Raw genomic sequence first — 18,101 nt, forward strand, 5'->3', positions numbered from 1 at the left:
ATTTATATTAACAAATTAGCATAATATGATATCCTCGGTAGTATAGTGGTAAGTATCCCCGCCTGTCACGCGGGAGACCGGGGTTCGATTCCCCGCCGGGGAGAATTTGTTTTGTAATTTTTGCTACACATTAAAAAAAATTATTACTATACAAAAAAATATACAATAATATTATTTTTATGTATTTACCATTAGGAAAATCGGGTAGGGCAAGAAAAAGACAAATTCAGTCTTGTCGCCAAACCTCTTAATTACAGATTAAAAAGTTATTGACTTAATAACATTAATTTTATTATTTTTTGTTGTTGTTCTTTAATAATATATAGTATATAGTAATGTATAGTATATAATAATATAGTATCTTTAAAAATATATAGAATAGTAATAACATGAAGCTTTTTTACATAATTAAAAAAAAATCTCTCCCCGGCGGGGAATCGAACCCCGGTCTCCCGCGTGACAGGCGGGGATACTTACCACTATACTACCGAGGACGGTAAATTTATGTAATATATAAAATAATTATTTTTAAAACGCGCAATGTAAAAATAAACTGATTTTGTGAAAACAACGAAAAACTTAGACGATGTTTCGTCTGACTTTTTTTTTCCCGTGAACTTTGGGAAGTCAGACGAGAAAACTTTGGTTTTTGCGCTAATGCAATTTATCATCTACCGGAACAAATATGTTCCTGCGGCTTTGCTTTGATCTTTATGAAATATCGTAAAGTTTCGGGGGTTTTTATTTTAAAAATGCGTTATTTTATTAAATTATCAGTGCTATTCAGAAGCTATATGACAAGCAAAAAAGATAATTTAGAGTATGTTTTTAAATAGTTTCTGAGTTATTTTGTATTAAATCTTTGCAGGATTACCAAAAATAATCTTTAATAGCTCTCAGCAATTGCGTAAATTGTTTCGTTTGCCAACCAACAGGCAGTGAAAAATCAATTGTGTTTCAATGTCTACCCTTTTTTACCTTCTCTTTAAACTTGTTAAGATAAAGACAAGCACCTGATAGTATTCGATATGAATATGTATTAAGATGTGCAATAATAAAGTTTTAGTTGTTTCTCCGCTTTTGAGTTGAATGAAAGATCAAGAAAACAAATCAATTCAAATCAAATCAAATTTATTCTAAATAAAAGATCTTACATCAAGGATATTTACAAATAGTATTCTGAATAAAAGATCTTACATCAAGGATATTTACAAATATTATTCTGAATAAAAGATCTTACATCAAGGATATTTACAAATAGTAATGATACTAATCTCAAGTAAAAACCTATCAAATTTAATTATATTAAATAGTGATAATAAAAAGAAAAGTAAAGTCAGATAAAAGGTGATAACTGTAAGAAAAAGAAGAAATAATAGTAACTGTAAAAGTTATATAACGATGTTAACCACAAAAATAATACCAACAACAATAATATAAATAATAACTATAAATAGAAATAGTTTCAGTAATAATAACAGGTTAATAATAATAATAGTAATAATATAAAAATAATATTAGTAATAACTGATATTATAATAGTATAAAGTAAATACAAATTAAATTGATATTAATAATAATAGAATATGAATAATAGTAGTAATTATTAGGTATATTATTTATATAATGATATAAAACAATAATAATAAGGAACAACACAAGTATTTATCAAAATTTAACAATAGTAATAGTAATAATAATAATAAAAGTCATTGTTACAAAAAATGTATAACATGTATAAATATATATATATATGTATACACATACATACATATATAAATATATACACATACAGACATATACATACACATATACACACATACACTCACACATTTATATATATATATATATATATATATATATATATATATATATATATATATATATATATATACATATGTATATATATATACATATGTATGTACATACATACATATATATATACATACACATATACATACACATGCACACACACATATATATATATATATATATATATATATATATATATATATATATATATATATATATATATATATATATATGTATGTGTACATACACACAAACATACATATACACACATACATACACACATATACATATACATATATATATATATACACACACATACACACAAAAAAAACACACACATATAAACACACACATATATATATACATACACACATACATACATATACATATGTATACATATACATATATACACATATACATACATACATATACACACACACCCACATATACATATAAACACACATACATACAACATACATACCCATATACATATACATAAATACATACACATACACACATATATACATACATATACACACATACACACGCACTTACATACATATATACAAATAGATACATACCTACATACATATGTACACACACATATACACGCACATATACATGCATACACATATACATACACATATAGAATAATGTTGGAATAATATTTATATCATGTATAACAACACAAAAGCAATAATAATAATGACCCACAATAATTCCAACATTTTACAAACAGTATCTCTCCAAAAAAAAAAGCATGAGGACAGGTTTTAAAGGTGAAGTGTTAATTTATTCCAAGATTTTACGCATTGGTTTGTGATTGATTTATGACCGTACTTAACTAAAGAATGATTTGGGATAGATAATTTAAGGTTACATATACACACTTAGTAAAAAGGGAATCAAAGTAGCTTCTATAAAGCATAATCAACAAAGAAAAAATGTTGAAGATGATCAAACAGTTAATTATCATTAATTATCAAATGTTGAAGATGATCAAACAATAATTATCATTATTATACATTATTTTAGTTACTAAATAAAGTTTTTCATTTCTCTAGAGAAGGTCTAGTTTTTGCTTAGTAATTACCCTGAGAAATTTTTTTTTCTGAATTATTGTTCATAAATTTTGGAATTTTGATTTCATTTTTCTGTAGAAAATATGTAAAATATTTTTCAGTGAATGCAAATAATTAATCATTTATTAAGAAATTTTTAATGCTAAATGCATTTAGATTGAAATTGCATTGAAGATTAGAAATGCATTATTATATTTCATTAATTCTAAATGTGTTAAGCATTTATTATAAAGTATTATATTATTCTTATATTGAATTTAGACATGCTTCAAGTAAATTTTTTTTTGGAATTATGGAGTGTTGTTTATTGTTTAAAAGTATACTGTTTTTTTTAGATAAATTACAATGAAGCAAATGTAATATTTTGTTCACCTGAAGCCATTCTAACAACTTATAGATCAATTGTCAATGACTCTGCCTTTAATCAGAAACTTGTTGCAGTTGCAATTGATGAAAATCATTGTGCGAAAAAGTGGTAAGTGATTTTGTTATATAGATAAATTTTCTACGTAAAGTAAACATTGATATTTACAACTCTAATGTCAGAACTTCTTGTAATACATTAAATTAAATCAAAATTAAAAAAATTTTACTCATTGAAAAAAAAGATAAATACATTACCTATAGCATTATATAAGTAAAATCTTGTGATTTACATGATTTTATTTATACCTTATTTGTCTGTGATTGTTATAGATGTTCAAGTACACAATCAGATGCATTTCGGTCTCATTATAATAGACTCTCGAATTGCTATCACTTGTCCCTAAAAGAATTCCAGTATTGGCATCAACAGCAACTGTAGCTAAAAGTATTGCTGACTTTATTATTGATAATCTTTGTATGCATAATTTGGTTATTATATCATCTACACCAGAAAGAAGAAATATTAAATACAGCCTAATACACATTGACTCTAGAGATCCAGAGAAATTTTTCTACCCAGTTGTTCAACATATTCTTTTGAATACTTATTCAGCTAAAAGAACTTTAGTCTTTTCTACAATTATGACTAATGTGAGATCAATTTATTGGTATTTTCACAAAGAACTAGGAGAAAAATATAAAAGCTTGATAGAACATATGGTCAATTTCATTCCAAAACAGATGATGATTTTAATGATGAAAAATAGAATAATACAAAGATCAAGTTTCAATTTGTTTGTTCAAAAATATTTTTTGATCAAGCTTCATTTGTTTGTTCTAAAATATTCTACAATCCGTTTCTTCTGCTTTTGGTATAGATATCAATATTCTTTGTGAGTTTTCTTTAAGAATTTCACAACCTCTTGATATGGCATTTATATTTTTTTTTATTTTTGCTAATATTCAATTTTACATTTGTATAGCATTTTTTACAAATACAATGATAGTTATTTAAATAAGTTAGCTTTTCATTTATGATTTTTTCTATATTTAGGTCACCCTTTGTTACTTTTCCCTTATTATCCCATAGATTAATTTTCATAGAATCATCATCATGAATGATGATTCTATGAAAACTTGATGAATACTTTTGATATCATGATGAATACTTGTGATATCATGAAGATATAAAATCCACACGTTTAATGAAGGAGGTAAGAAAACCTTAGAAGGTTGTGACCTTTTTTTTTGTTAATGGTATAATGTTGTTTTTTTTTAAGTAATAAAACATTGTGATCATTGCATTGAAAATCAAACAACTTATCATCCATTTATAAAAAATTGGATACCATGTTGCAATAAAAGAGTTCACCGAAACTTATGAGTATATAAAAAGCAAAACAAAATGTTTGAATTGAATAAATTAAATTTGAAGTTAATCCAACTTAATTTGGCCACTTCTTATGAGTAAGAAAAAAAAATGAATTTATTATTATTTTTATAAATCTGCAATCAGAAAAAACTTTAATAATGTGTCTTTTTTTAGTTTGAAAGTTAAAAATACGGGTTTACAAGATATATTTGACGTGTCTTAAATTTGATAAAATTGTTGATAATTTGTTGAAAATAGTTGGTAATTGGTTTTTAAAAAGTTTATTACCCCCGTCCTTAACCCTGCTAAGCGTAAATATTTTTCGCCATTATTAATTTTTTTGAATAACCAAAGTTTTCTCGTCTGACTTCCCGAAGTTCACGGGAAAAAAAGTCAGACGAATTATCGTCTACGAAAAACTTAACTACTCAACGCCGTTAATGCAAGTTCTCAAACTTTTTTGCCTTGTTTGTTCTCGGTGATAACAAACATATTTTTTTTCCGGTCTGCAACATTTGTTTATAAACAATATACGTTAAGTTTTAAAAGATATGTTAAGTTTAAATAATATCTATATATATTGTTTAAAACTCAAGATATCTTTTGCGATGGAGTAAGAAAATATGTATACACATTTTCTACAAATAAAAATTAAAAATATATATATATATATTCAAATAAAATATATTAATCTATGGTAATTTAAAGACCGGAATTTTAGTTAAATAGTTTTATGGCATTATAAAATAGGGGTGGTTCACATCACAGTAATGTTTAAATTTTGAGCTTAGACTTTTAAATAAACCTTAAAAGGTTTAACTATAAAAGTTTAACTAGTCGTATGTCAATTTGTGTGTTCTTTACACTCATATTAATAAAAACTTTCATATAAAATGGAAAAAATAGATTTTAAACTTGAAATAACTAATTTTTTTCGACCTTTAATATGATTGCACACATATGACTGGTTAGAAATTAAAAATATAACTTAAAACTTGTTTGAAAAAGTTGTTTTCTCAATTTAATGGGCTAAAAAAATGCAGTGAAACATAACCTTTTTATAAAAACGCAAAATAGATTATGGCATAAATAAAAGTGGATTATGGCAAATGATTGTAGCATTTTTGTATTGCAGTAATTGAAAAAAAAAAAGATTTAAAATACTAAACTAAGTGGTTAAAATCAATCGTTTTAATGAAAAAAGAGTAATAAAAAAAAAAGAAAAGAAAATTATCAAAAAAAAAGCTATTATAAAATGTGTATTGTATGTATAAACTCTTGAAATATTTCACTTAAACTTGCATGTGTGCAATTTTGACAGATTTCTAAATGTGTTTCTCATCAAATATAATGTCCGTGTTCTATAAAGCATGCTCGATACAAAGTTTATATGCAATTGCACCAGACTTCTGGTAAAGTACTTAAAATATGAAAAGTATAAATTTTAAGCTGAGGTTGAGGTTGTTCTAAGCTCGTTACTGCATCTTTATATCAACTTGTTAATTATAAACAGTTTAACATTTAAAATTTTGGAAAAAGAAAATTTTTACAGATGTTTTGCCAAACTAGCTTACATGTTCCATATAAATATACGAACCCTGAAGAAGTTACTGTTCAACCTAAATTTTGAGAAGGCTGATAAGGCGTACATCAATATTTTTCTTTATATATATTATATAGGATGAAAATTGGATATTAATCTAATGGAAACAATTTGAATAATAAATTGGATAAAAATCTATTGGAAAATTTAACAAAGAAAGTGATATTTGTTTTTTCACTGAACATTAAAACTTTACTGAGTATTAAAGTCAAAAAATTTAACCAAAGAAAGGTGAATTATGGCAATTTTTGTAATAAAAATAACTTCATCAAAATTAGCTTTTACATTTGAAACAGCAAGTTTTCAAAAAAATTATTAATATTACATCAAATTAAAACATAACGCATCTCTGTTTTTATATTAATAAACAAGAGATATTCACAGAAATTTAAAAAAAGAACACTTGTTTTTATTGGTTATATTAAAAATTACATAAAACTATGAATAAAATTTGTAAATATGAAGTACATTTTATTTAAGATTTTTTTTCTAATTTTTTAGGGCAGACATATTTTCTTTTTCTTCTGGAGTATATAATGCAAAATAAATTATTAGCATTATAAATATATAAAATTTATCAAAGTTTGCTGCTTTATTTAATATTATTTACCATCAGTTGCTATTAAAGGATACACATTTTATATTAATTATAGAATACAATAACGAGTATTTTGTTCAGGTTAAAAGCTATTTATCAACAAACATGTATGAAGTTTTGAAATTGAAATAAACAACAACATGAATTTGCATGTTTGCAGTCTTTCTTGTTTCTACCTTTTTACACTTAGTTTTTCATAAAGGTGTGTTAAGTTGAGATTTATTGCTTTTGGTAATCAGTTTACTATATCAAAACACACTTGTGGACATCAGGTTTTAGATTTTTTCTAATAGCTTATTATGCTACAATGCTTTGTGATCTTTTATTACTATACATTACCAAAGGATATCTTAATTCGCTCTTGCTTACAATTGCTTTTAATTTAAGAGTGCTGCAAATCATCTGGGCTAGCTATAACAACCAATAAGCAATATTCTCAAACTTTTTTAGTGTTGTATATAATTTATATATGGGAGTAATAAGTGTAAAGTTCTAAAAAGAAATTAGGCTAATTTTTCAAAATACTTTTCTTGCTAAATGATTAGATAAATGGGAACTTAATTTAAAAAAAAAATTATACTAAGTTAATAATAGACTATTGATATTAGTAGGTAAATTTTAAAACTGTTTTAAAAAATCTATCGAATGAGAATCACAGCATAGTCAAGTTTCACCATCTGGTTTATAGTTTGTTACAATGGTTGTCTTTTTTATATCTTAGAATTATAAAAGCAATTAGAAAAACAAACTAATTTTCTTAAATCTTATTTTTAAGAAACAGTTCTGAAAAACACGTATGTTTGAGTTGTGAGGGTTTGTATAAGTATTTGTCCTATATTTCACAAAATTGGATAGAAAAATCATAATTTTTTTTGCTATTATTATTTGGTTTTTTATGAAATTACTCAAATTCACTTTTATTATTTAACAAGTTTTTTGACATTTGTTTTGATTTAAATATACGCGCCAAAGCCTCTCTTTCAAAATTAGCGAATCAGATTGCGCATATTTCTGCCTATTCTGAGTCTGTATAGGGTTTTAAAATATGCGCCCCGGTGTAGTAGGCAGGATTGACTTAACGGTAGCGTAAACTGTACAGTTAGCCGTACCGAAAGGTAACAAACACTGTACAGTACTCGCTGCCTAGGTGCAAATCACTGTACAGTAATTCCTACCGGCCAGGCACCAAACACTTAACTTAGGTAACATGTACTAACGACAAAGAAAACGTGTTTGAAGAAAATATCAATATTTTTTGTATAAAATTATTTATTTCTCATAAACTGAAATTTAGATAAAGTTTATTTTATAACACGATTTAGGCTAAAAAATATTTCTAATTTGCAAAAGGAGTTTTTTGTTTTGGGCAATTGCAATATCTTTTTTATTTGAAGTTTGAACTGAGCGAAACCAGTTTTTAACATAAAACCTTATTTTTGGGCATCGATTCAATCCCCTTTTAATCCAGGAAATTATAACTAAGTATATACATTTTTAGTTTTAGTGAAACCGTGCTTTTAGGGTGAAGTGGGATAAGTGGGAGTAGAAGTGGGACAAATAAGTTTAAAGCAAGATTTTAACACTTCAAATAACTTGATATAAAATCGCCTAGTCGACATGAAAATGTTAAAAAGATTTCACCAATCGAATTATGCATTTAATCAGCGGTGCATAAATATATATTTTTTTTTTCCACCTCACCCTTATATAAACACTTTTTTAAGATACATTTCAAAATTAGGATTACTAGCGCACGTAGGGAAACAAAGCAAATTCTGATAAATAGTGAGGAAATCTAATTGTTCACATTAGATAAGTGATTAGGCGCCTCTCTGAATTATAACTTTTGGGCTGTTCCACTTCTCCCCTAAGATTATCTTTTAAAATTTGCGATGCCCTTTATCGATATATAAAGTTGTCTTATTTCTTCACTACGTCTAAGGATTAATATCCTGGATTTACAAGAATAGTCAAAACAATCTTAAAATAAAGTCAATAAGAAATATAAATATACAAAACAATAGTCAATAAATAGTCAATAAAAACATAACTTAATGGAAACAAAAATCAACCAACAGTTACAACTCTATCATAATGTACACCAGTATTTTGAAGATAAACTATTTGGTCGTTTTCTTTAATTTCCATCAGTTTAAAATTATTGGCATCTTTAAGAAGAGGTTTGTAAAAATACCACGAAAATACTAGAGCTTCAGGAGGCTTATAATACACAGCAATTGGAGTATCCAGGGCAGTTGCTAATGCATATATTTCAACATCAGTGCCCCATATATAGTCAGTGTCCATTTTTGAATCACTGATGTATTTTATAACCGATTTTGATATATAAGCATCAAAAGCGTTTCTATATTCTGCTTTCAAAAGAGTATTGATTGCTAGTTGACGCAGTATTTTATAAAATTCTTGGCTTAGACAAACTTCCTGACTCAAGGCTCGAAATAAGCAATTTCCATCACCTTCCATTTTATCAACCTTGATTGGTTTGCCCAATTGTAACTTTTTTTTTCGTATAGCAAAGCCTTTCTTATAAGGTATTTCATCTTCAATCTTCAACAAAGAGCATTTTCTTGTTCTCCATTTACTATTGGTGGGTGTAAAAGAGTTTGATTTGCTAACAAGAACTTCAACAATTTTTAAAGGTTCAGATTTAATATCAGACACCTCATCACATCTTTTTTTAGGTGTTTCAATCTCAGATCTTTTCTCGAAAAGTTTCATATTTGAACCATGGTGCTTGGTACGAAGTATTTCCCCATTCTTTTGTTTCAACTGATAAAGTCCTTTATCAATAAATATTTCTATAACTTCATACGGGTCATCCCAAACAGATTTTCCTTTATCCCCCTTTCTATCAGCTCGTCTAAGATTGTAAACAAAAACTTCATCACCTATATTGAATTGAATTTGGTTTTTGTGACGTTTTTCATAGTCCTTCTTTTGTCTCAATTGAGATTTCTTTATATTTTTTTCTACTTCTTCATGAATTATACACTGGATATTTTTAATTTGTTTCAAGTTTTCATGCAAATCAACCAGTTCCAATATACCTTAAAATAAAAACTAAATGAAATAAGTAAAATTTAATAAATTAATTTTATTCATTTATTTAAAAAAATACCTTCTTCTTTGTCTAAATCAACAGGTACATCAAGAATTAAGCTTTGCTCATTATTGATGCAAAGTAAGGGTAAGACTGGCTCCCTGGCATACATAATTTGAAAGGGAGTAACTCCAGTTGACTTGTGGCGAGTTGTTCGAAATGCAAACAGTATGCCATCTAATGAAAGAGGCCATTTTTCTTGCTCTCCATTTAGAACTTTAAGCATAGAGCCCTGTATAGTTCTATTAGCTCTTTCAACTAGACCATTTGCTTGAGGATGGTAAGCTGAAGTAATACGTTGACAGGTTCCAGTGAGATCGAACAAATTTTCAGAAACTTTATTACAAAATTCTTGACCTTGATCATTAATTTGAATTGATGTACAACCATGACGACATATAAATTCATAAAGAAATCTGGATACCTCTTCAGCACTTTTATTATAAATAGGCTTTGCTTCAACCCATTTTGAAAAGTAATCAACGACTACACAAATGCCAACATAACCTTCTTGATTTTTAGGAAGACTACAGAGAACAACACCAACTTGATGCAATACTTTAGTTGGAACTGGTATTGAATGCGACTCTGGAGAAACTTTTTTCATTTTTGAATTTGATTTTTGACAAGATACACAAGTGGCAACATAGTTTCGAATATCTTTATTCATATTAGGCCACCAATAGCCGGAATCAATCAAGTCTCCCAACATGTCCACCTAAAGCCTTCGATTCAGTTGATGTGCCTAATCCATCATGTGCTGCTTTTTTGTACTGATCACGCGACATTTGATCTTTGACAACACATAAGGTTTCTAGACCAGAAGTAACTTGTAAGATTTTTTTATATTTGTAATGTAACATACCATTAACAATTACAAATCTGTCACTTTGTTTTTTAAAGTTTGTTTTAATACCTATGTTTTCTCTTCCTTGTAAATGTTCAGGAAAAATTCCTGATGATAAATAATTCTCAATATCATAAAAGTTTGGTTCTTTAATTATTTTTTCAAATGATCTTGACTCACCAATCTTTGTTGAATTTTTTTCTGCCATTTTATACTAAAATACATAAAAGAGGTGTTCATAGCATATTCATAAAATACTTACAATCAATCAATCATTTTATTTCACTTTATAAAAAATATAAAGTTAGGATCAGTCACAAACAGTTATGTAACTGACAAAAACGCGAAGACCTACAAATATTCACCATAAATTTGAAACAATATATAAACCAAACAGCATATTAATAGAAAAAGAAAAAAATAATTAATAATAATAATACTGTAATAATAATTAACAGCAATGGCTAACAAAAGTAAAAATAATAAAAATAACAATGTTAATTATAAAGATAATAATAGTAGCCAAACATTTAAAATAAGTATATAAGTACTAACAGTAATAACTAACAACAGTAACAATAAGAAGAATAACAATGTTAATTATAAAGATGAAAATAAAACAATAACAATAAGAACATAGAAGTGGTCGCTCAGGAGAGTAACTAATACTATATAAACCTACATTTATAAATTCATAGGCTCTCAAACACATACACACAAAGACACACATGTATAAATATATATAAATATATATATATACATACAAACACAACATATATAAATATATACACATACACACACACTTTATACACACACACTTCATACACACACACTTTTATATACACAGATATACACTTTTATATACACACATATATACATACAAACACAACATATATAAATATATACACATACACACACACTTTATACACACACACTTCATACACATACACACACACTTTATTAAAGTCATATAAATATCTATTAAATCATTTCAAAACGGCTATAAAATATACTACATTATAATCGTAATTTGATATAAAAACATTACTACATAAAATAAAAAATTTGATAAATACTAAATTTAAGACGTTTGATTTTAATTTTTTTTTGCTAATGCTAAGTATCATTTTCCACGTTTTTTACATAATTATAAAACATTCACACGGCAAAGTAAAATGTTAAGTGTTCGGTACCCAAGTACAGTGTCCGGCACCTAGGTAGGAGTCACTTGTCAAGTAATCGGTACCGTTAGGTAGGAATTACTGTACAGTGATCCGTACCGGTTAAGTACTTCGTTCCTCCTACACCGGCTCTGACTATTAATTGTCTTGGAAATGTAAAAAAATTGCGGAATGAGTGACAAAAGGAATATAAATTTATGGTGAAGTCCTTAAATTCATTTAAGTTTTAAACAAAAAAAATAAAATTTTTTAAATTTGATGGTTATAAGAATTAGTATATTTATTCTTTATTTTATTTATATATGTACAAACTTTGATGGTTATAAGAATTAATATATTAATTCTTTATTTTATTTATATATGTACGAATTTTATTTTATTTATATAAAATATTATTAAATATTTATATATGTACAAACTTTATTTTATTTATATAAAATATTATTAAATATTTATATATGTACAAACTTTTTACTATTACGATACATTATTTAAACTCTTACAAAAGGGCTCAATGAAAAGATTGTGATAACGTAATGTTATCCTTATTTTCTTTGAGCACCTCAATTTTATTTTCTTTGAGCCCCTGCTTCAAATTTATTTTGTTGTAACTTCAGTATATGTTTTGTAAAAATAATATTCATACTGTATTAAACAGAAAATGAAAAAAAAAAGGATCAACTTTAAGTTTAACTTGAAATTTTTTTTTATATCTAAATCCCCTCAACTTGTCTGCTTCCAACCCTCTATATTGTGGAAACTTTGCTTATTCAAAAGAAATTTAAAAAGAAGTAAAAAAAAACTATTGCAATCGACTCAATTGCTTACTATAGCTTTGAAAAAAATATTTCGCATCTAACACTTTGAAAAAGAATGTAGACAAGCCAAGATTCGAAGGAGAGTATATCAATAAACTTGAAATACTCGACAGATTAAAAGATAGTAACAGTCAAAAAGTAGCAAATCAAGCTTGAAAACAACATAAGCTTAACTTTGATAATAAGCAATAAAAGAAATAAAGCAACAATTATGCTAGAAAAATTAAAAAATATGTAAAATACCAAACTATTTAATGGTTTACTAGATATTTAAATGGTAAACAACAAAGCCTTAAAATAGATAATATCTCTAATGCAAAGCTATTAAAAATAAAACAAGTTCTCTAAGGATTAATTCTTGACTCTTTGTTATTCCTTATTTACTTTAACGACCTTGCCAAACCCTCAACAAATATTGATTGTATAATGTTTGCAGATGATACAAATCTGTTTTATTTATCTACCTTTATCAATAACCTTTTTGATAGAGCCAACTTTAAACTTTATTGATAACTAATAAGTTATCAATTAAAGTACAAAAAGTATATCGGATTTCATCAATGCAATAAAAAGTAGACTTCCATTCATTCTATCCTTACTAGATATTGATTACAAAAAAAATTGAAAGAACCTAAACAGTTAACCATTTCAGACCCAGTGGTTCCATATGGAACAATTGTCATTTTCCAGCTCTGTCAGTATTTATAATAAGAGTCTCAAATTTCAATTGTTATTTGCTTACATTTCTTATCGCAGCCCCTGCTTATATAACATTAATTCCAATGTACATCTTATTTACTCTTCCAGAAAAAATAATTTATTTAAAATTAAAGCTCAAATTTATTGTTCTTAATATAGATAATTAGATTGAAAAAATTAAAGAAATTTACAACAAAAACATATCAATTTTATTGTGTATTTTGCGAACTACTTAAAAGGTTCTCAATTATAAGAGTTTTTTCAGTCTTCTTAGAGTTCTCAATAACAACCTTTATATCTTATCTTTCATAACATATTCAGATAATGCTTATTAAATTTTTTTGCACGTATATCTTGGCAGTATTTTGTTAAATACAACCTTTTTAAATGTAAAGTTATATTTAAAAATATTAAAAAAAGTTTTTAACTTTATAAATTTATTAAAAAATTAATATAAACAAAATATAATTTTGTATTTTGTTTATATTATCATCTATATTCTGTTTATATTATATGTAGTTGTGAAACTATAAAATAAATAAAAAAAGCAAGCAATAAGACTCCAACAAAAACAACAGCAACAAAGCAACTAAAGTTTCAATGAGTTAGTAGATAGTTTCATGTCGAAAATTCAAAATACAAGATTTAAACCTAAGTTAAAACCATCGTATTTTATAGCACTTAGAAATGCTGCACAAGTGACAACTCAACTCACATCTCAACAAATTAATAGCATTAAAAGAATAAAACATTTTTTAAAAATTGATTTGCTGTTTTTTTAGTTGTTATCATTTTTTGCTTATTTTAATTAAGTGTTTTTTAATTGTTATTATTTGTTGCTTAAGTGTTTTTTTAATTGTTATCATTTGTTGCTTAAGTGTTCTTTTGATTAACTATCAGCTGGCATAATTATTCATATGTATGTGTCGAATGAAATATATAAATATTTCAATTAAATAGAGTTTCTAATAAACTCTATTTAATTGAAATTTTCGAAACTATTTCGCTTCTTTGACACAATTGCTGGGTATCATCTGCAAAAGAGTGTTTTATCGTAGGATCACTCAGTTTAGATCCAGAAATATCATACATTTATACAAGTCTAATTAAATGATTACTTTTAAATTATTTTTTGTATTTTTATTTTGATATTAACTTTGAGAGTTTTTTTGTTTTTATGACCATTTTTTTATATTATGTTCATTTTGACTCATTTTGTTTTTAACATCATTGTTTAAAGTTTAATATTGTAAAAACATAATTGCTAAATAGCGGTTCTTGATGATAAAACCTTTTGGTCTTCTGTGAGTTTCCCGCGTTTGTTAACTTCAACACTATTATTTCATGACAATTTATAATAATTAGCTTTTATACGTTAATTTTCTGTTTTTCTCACATACAATATAATAGATTTATTTTTGAATGTATAAGAGTTTTTATGCAACGAATTTTAATTGTAAAATAAAATTTTATTGTTCAAAAGACGAGTAAATGAATTTAATTTATTTTGGTGCATACATTTTCATATGTATTGAATTTTGAATAAAGAGTGTAAATAATTTTTGCAATGTTTCAAAAAGTTGAAAAGTAATTTTAATGCACTTAAACTTCTTCCTATTCTGTCTAACTTTTGCATTGTCAAATTGCATTGTTTCTGCACAGTTATGGACCGTAAGATAATGTGGGTACTCCCAAGGTTTGATATAAGTGAGTAATGGATCTTGGATTATAGGCAAAACAGATTCCAGATTGAATAAAAGTTTGGATTGCTTCTTGAAAATTTGATATTTTGTCTGCAATGTTTATCCAACCAAAAAAAGTGTTTAAGTCTGCTATATAAAATTTTTTGATTACCAGCAAGAGATAGCGTACAATTTACTAACTGTATTTTACATGTAAGGAGGAACTCTATTTTATCAGTTTTATGCGTTTTGCGTTGCAGAGACCTGAAAGATTTGAACTTAGAAGAGATATCATTAGCATACGCTACCACACCAGTGAAGTTACCGCACATAGATTAGCCTACATTGCTTATTTTTAGTTGTTTTGAAAAGGTCTTGTGTATAGATGTTATAGAGGTTCGGTAATAAACTTGACTTACTTTTCGTTTAAGAAAAAATTTGTTTGATTAGCAACTTTAGTATGAGACAGTTGCACTACTATTATAGTAAAACGAAAAATTGTCCTAAATAAATGTTGGTAGCTTTTTATTGCTATTTTATTTGCTGGCAGCTTCTTATTGAATAGTTGCAGCTATCAAAAGGCTTTTCAGCATCAATGGAGCATAAATAAAAAGGTAAATTTTTACTATTCTTATGTTTATTAGTTCAACTAATTACAAATTCTGCTTGCAGGTTTGAACGGTAGAGTTATAACCTAATTTAAAAGAATGAGTTTTCTTATTTTCTTCGCACAAATTTTAAAAATAATTATATTATAGAAGTAAGATACTAATACCCAGATAGTTGCTGGGGTTAATTAAAGACTTTTTATCAGAATTATCAAAAGGTATAATAATAGATAAAAACATCGAATATGGATTCCATTCATAACTAATTGAGTAAATAAAGAAATAATTAGCCTTTGTGTCAGTGCTTCACAATTTGCGTGTTTCAAATTTTTAGTTGAATTACCAAGCAAATCTAGAGATTTGTTTGATTTTAAGGTAGAAATGGCTGCTTAACTAACTAACTGCTTAAGTAATAACATTTTTAATTCAAACCGGAACCATTAAAATGTTAAATAAATTATATTTCAATCTAGTTATATGGATTTAAATCTAACTGTCAACTTCGGTTACTGCATCAATTTCGGTTACTGCTTCAAAACAAAATATATATAATTTTTGGTTTTCTTTTAGATCCAGATAAACTTCAGAGCTCAATTTTCATTTAAGTAGTAAAAACGTTGTTATTCTATAAATATCATATATAGATTGTTATTCTATACATATCATTTGAAAAAATTTTTTTAATTGAAAACGTTATATTAATTTTTGATAATTTTAATTGAAAAATGTAATTGAAATTTTAATGAAATCTATGTAACTACTGACGATCCATTGTACGCAAATGCGAACAAATAAAAAATAAAGTTGAATAAATAACCAAATAAATAAAATAAAGTGAATAAATAAAAGTAAAAAAAATAAATTAATTAAATTGTTCAACTATAATGACTGTGTGAATTTAGTCGACAACAAACTTTCAGTTGTGCAAAACCAACTAAAAGCAACAGAGGAACTGTATTTGGTAGAAGGTTAAGTTTTGCGTTAAGAAGAAATTTAATTCATTGTGTCAACTCGTTGAACCTTTCATAAAACATGTCACCTTCTACAAAAAGTAATGCTTGTTAATTCTACATCACAACTGTCTTTAAATCAACATCATTACTGTCTTTAAATCTACATCATAACTATTTTTAATTCTCAACTATATCTGTCTTTCTTAATAAATTAGTTCAAAGTTAACTAATGAAGTTCGTTATAGCTTAGCCATTAAAAAAGTATGCAAAGTGATAATAATGTTTAGACAATCAACTACCAAAAACAATATCGTATAAAAGTTTATAAAGGCTGAATTTTTTTAAAAATATTTTTTGTAGTTATTAAGGTGCTCCCAGAAGTCTTTACGGTATTATGACAGAGCACTGTTGAAGAACATTTAACTTGTAAGTTCACGCCTCTTTCCTTACCAATAGCTTATTGTGCTAGAGCCGGCATCAAACCTCAGACCTCTTAATTCTGACCTAGAACTCTATCCACTGCACCTATGCTGCATAAAATTGCATACAAAAATCATTATTTGATATTTACTTAGTTAACTCTATAGCTCTGTCATATGATGAAGTAACAATATTATATCCGAGATTATTACAACTCTAATTGTGATAATTTCATAAAAACTACGGTTAAAACACTTTGTTTCAGGAGTTCTTACCAGTTTACAATAAGCATCGCTATTTAATTTTATGCTTACCAAATTAAAAGATGCTGACAGTAATACAAGCAAGAAAGTGCGTACATTTTTAATGGTTTGTATGTGTGAACGCTTAAATGATATGAATGGATCCAAAAATATCATACAACGTTTGATATTTTTGGATCCATTCATATCAAATAATTGTAGTGTTTTTTTCATTTAAATGTCAAAAACATTTGGTATAATTGCTCGTAGTAGAGCAGGATTGGACGTATTTAATTGAAAGATTAAATGCTACTTGCTGTAATACGAGCATCCATTGAATTTAATATTTTTGGATTCGACCTAGGAACCTGTAATTGAGTCCGTAATTAATCCTTTGATTATTGAAGAAGAACTTGATTGTGTTGTTAAAGCTGGGCTACTCAGTACAAAAACTTAAAACCGTTTGGTTGCGTGTTAAAACCAGGGCCGACGATACGGGTTTCGAAGTGCCCTTCCCCCCCCCCGTGTTGTTGGCCCTGAAAACTTTAGACGCGTTGTGCTTCTAATCAATTTTCAAAAGTTAAATTTCAAAGCACATACACTTTAATGTGCTTCCATATTCCTATCATAATTTTTAAATGCTTTTTTTCTAGCAACGTAAACTACCTTCATTTAACAAACATATTTTTGATAAAAA

At 26.5% G+C, this 18,101-nt stretch overlaps 2 non-coding genes across 2 annotated transcripts; one reads left to right on the plus strand and one right to left on the minus strand.

Annotated features, from left to right (window-relative positions):
* Positions 1-31: 31 nt before the first annotated feature.
* Positions 32-103, plus strand: trnad-guc (transfer RNA aspartic acid (anticodon GUC)). The gene has a single exon. It is a non-coding gene; the product is annotated as a tRNA-Asp (tRNA).
* A 319-nt stretch (positions 104-422) lies between these two features.
* trnad-guc (transfer RNA aspartic acid (anticodon GUC)) lies at positions 423-494 on the minus strand. Its single transcript has one exon. It is a non-coding gene; the product is annotated as a tRNA-Asp (tRNA).
* Positions 495-18,101: the final 17,607 nt, after the last annotated feature.

This window comes from Hydra vulgaris, chromosome 09 (genome assembly GCF_038396675.1).
Source record: "Hydra vulgaris chromosome 09, alternate assembly HydraT2T_AEP".
Classification (NCBI taxonomy): Eukaryota; Metazoa; Cnidaria; class Hydrozoa; order Anthoathecata; family Hydridae; genus Hydra; species Hydra vulgaris.